This window comes from Lactuca virosa, chromosome 2 (genome assembly GCF_052849685.1).
Source record: "Lactuca virosa cultivar CGN04683 chromosome 2, Lactuca_virosa_CGN04683_v6, whole genome shotgun sequence".
In the NCBI taxonomy this organism is placed as follows: domain Eukaryota; kingdom Viridiplantae; phylum Streptophyta; class Magnoliopsida; order Asterales; family Asteraceae; genus Lactuca; species Lactuca virosa.
The window spans coordinates 86,019,333-86,022,880 of NC_136427.1; the positions used below are offsets into that span (position 1 = coordinate 86,019,333).

General features: G+C 36.5%; 1 pseudogene; it reads right to left on the bottom strand.

Annotated features, from left to right (window-relative positions):
* Positions 1 to 1,191: 1,191 nt before the first annotated feature.
* Positions 1,192 to 2,262, bottom strand: LOC145157588 (cytochrome P450 79B1 pseudogene; annotated as a pseudogene).
* Positions 2,263 to 3,548: the final 1,286 nt, after the last annotated feature.

A 3,548-nucleotide genomic window follows, 5' to 3' on the forward strand; every position in this document is an offset into this window, starting at 1 on the left:
ACAACGAGCGTGCAATAATGATTACAAAGAATTCGGTGTTTCATGAGCGTAAAAAACATATTGAGATTAGTTGTCATTTCACTCGTCACCACTTTCAGAAGTGAAATATTTCTCTTCCTCGTGTTTCATCAAGAATGCAATTTGTTGATATATTTATGAATGTTTTGGCTGCTCATCAGTTTAATTTTGTGACTATATTTATGAATGTTTTGGCTGCTCATCAGTTTAATTTTGTGACTGACAAATCAATGCTTATTGCTGACACATTATGAGTTTGAGGGATGATGTTAGCTTAATAAAGTTATTAGGCCATTTTCTTGTTTGGGCCATGTTTGGCACCTTTAACAGTTAAACCTAATTAGCTATCATACTTATATCGTCATTTCCTTTCATTGTAGTTGTATTATTTTTTATGATTCAACAATAAAACTCTAGCAATATTTTGTTCATTAGTTTTCAAAATTAAGTATCAGCATATCATCTAATTTCATGGATACTTGATCTACTTATATAAAAAACCCAAAAAATGAAAGTAGTTAGAGATCGAGAAAAGAAAGATAACCAAGCAACAAATGTGATATAGAGATGGGGAGTCACATTTCAAAATTTAAATCTGTAGATTTTTATATAATTAAAAAATCGAGCAAGTTTGGGATTTGCATAGGATATTCATAAGAAACATAGGCAAAATGAGGACTCAATATCACCCGCGAAAAACAAAGCAAAAGCGTGGGTTTTTGGATTCTTCTCTTTCGAGGTTTAACTTTGGTTACGTTGGGAAAAAAACGTAATCTTTACCATTATGCTTTTTCTTTTTTGGATCAGCCTAAAATCATAACCCAAAGAAAACGTAATTAAAAAAATAACACAAAGCCCTAATCACTAAAAAAGTCGATACACATATATATAGTAGTTTAAAACAAACTCCAATAACCTAAATAAAAACACATGGGGGCGTACAAATGAGATTGTGAAAGAAGAATAGGTTCCTAACTGCCTATTAACTTGTACTTCTCAATAAATTAATACTAGGTATTATACAATATACTATAAATATAGATATAGATATATGTTACACAAATATAGATATAGATATATGTTACACAGAGTGTAGTGGCTTTACTAGTTTTTCTTTAAAACCATAAACGTCATCTTATTTAAGATAATCAAGCGTGAAACCCTAAATTCTTTTCAAATTTTTGGGTAGAGATGTTGAGGCAGTCGTGGCTTGGCAATGAGCACAAGTGGCTCAGCCAGGCTAAGGTCATCATGATTTTCAACAAGCTTAATCGGCAGCTCTTTACATATCGGCTCCCAAGTGAACCCTTGAAGCAGTCTGGCTAACATTATTGTAGTGATGGTAGAGCCCAACACCACTGCAGGACAGCCACGTTTCGGGGTGCTAAATGAAATCATTCTCAACTCATCATCTGTAAGAAACACTTGCTTTTCTTCCCCTTGTAGATGACGATCTGGATTAAACCGCAATGGATCCGCCCACACATTTGGATTCCTTCCTAACCCACGTCGACTAAGCATTACATGACTACCCTTTGGTATAAAGTAACCGGCAACAGTAGTGTCCATCGTCGAAACATGGGGTGGATTAAAAGCTGCAAAAGGGTGCAACCTAAAGGATTCCTTGATACACGCTTTTAGGTAATTGAGTTGGGGTAAGTCTCGCTCTTGGACTAGCCGATTGCAACCTACAACACGGTCCAGTTCCTCCACCGCTCGTTTTAAGAGCGTGGGTTCATTCATCATCTCTATTTGATTGCATATGTACCCGAGCAAGTGGTTGGCTTCTTCGTCACGTTTGGGTTGCAACCACTTGTGCACTTGGGAGGAGAGCATGTCGCGGCTTATAATTCTTCTCATCTTCCTCCATTGGTCTCCATTGGACATGGCAGCTGTGTGATAGCCGTCGCTCATCTGGTATGCAGAAATGAAATCAGGCCTTGAAATGAATATTGCCTCTTGTTTCTTTAGGAACTCGCGTGCTAGCTCTGGGGAGGTGACTGTGATGACATGAGTTGAAGATCCTAGTCGGATACAAAGTATTTGGGTGTTGAACTGATCCATGAGGTTGTGGATCCACCTAAAAATCGGTTGATTTAGGAGCATTTGGATAGTACATCCAATGAATGGCAAGCCCATTGGTCCAGGTGGCAGTCGGTGTCGGTTGCTTAAAGATTTTTTGTAAAGAAACCTGGCATATAAGATGAGCATAATGACAATGAGGACGATGATTGTTGGAGTCATCTTTAGTGATGAATATAAAGAAGTTAACTGGTGAAAATGTTCTATGCTGCAAGGTTTAAGTACTGAAGGGATGTAAATGTGAACAGCATAATTGGTTTGTTAAGAAGTTAGTTAGGCTAAATATTTGAAGACTTTATAGTCAAAATATCATATTAGCAAAAACTTTAGTAACGTATATATCATCTTCCAATCTAATAGCATTCACGTCGGAGGAGATTTTTTATAGGTATTTTGGTACCACAACATTAATTATACAACATAGTCAATAACTCAAAAGTCAGCTACTTTATGATCAATAAGAAACAAGAAAACAAAACCAGATTAGAATCAAAAAAAAAATTATCAAGAAAATAGCAAGTTAAAGTAACAAAACTTGCCAGGATGATCAAAGTTGTACTCATGGACCCTTGTAAGTTCTTCAGGAGTCAAATTATGATAGAATGAGTCCTGAAAACAAAACCATAGATACCTATCAGCTAAATAAACCAACTTTTCTTCAAACAAAATATAGTAAAATGGATCGATTCATATCATAGACAAAAGAACATATTAACAAGACTATAAATAGAGAGGAATAAGGATTATATCAGCAAAGAAAAAGATACCTGATTGACAAGTACTACACGCTGATCATACATGTACACAATGCACATATATAAGCAATTAACCAAAAAAAATCTAAGAAAGTATATATATCATGGTGTACTGAAGGAACAAGAAAAAAAAATGAACAGCTGCATTCAGGTTTCCTTAAGCAGGGAAAAAAATCAAAAAACCAACCTTAAAATCGGTGGTGAAGATAGGTATATCACCGGAAATCGTTTTCTATGACGGTGTTCATCGTTCTTGTCCGGCCGGCGGCAGTGTTTTAGGGCTCCAAAACCGGAAACAAATCCCCCCAAATCGGAATAAAAACTCAAGCTCTTACTAATTAAGAAGAAATCAAGGACCAAAACCTTACCTTTTAGCTGGCCGATGAAGTGGAATGCCGGAAAATGCTTGAGATCGCCGAAGCTTGAGAGGAAAATGGAAGGAGCAGCAGACTGGAAAATGAAGACTGAAAGCGTTTTTGTTACAGGGAAACCCTATAGAGACGACATGTCGTCTCTATAGGTGAACGAAAACGGGGTCGTTCCACCTCACGTCATTAAAAAATAAAATAAAAAAGGGTTTTCACGCGGATCGGTCCCATCTTTTCCATACGACATGTCGTCTGGATAGCTTGACCAAAGCGACATCGTATTCCATTTCTGCAAGACGGATAAAAAATAAATCGAAATTAATTT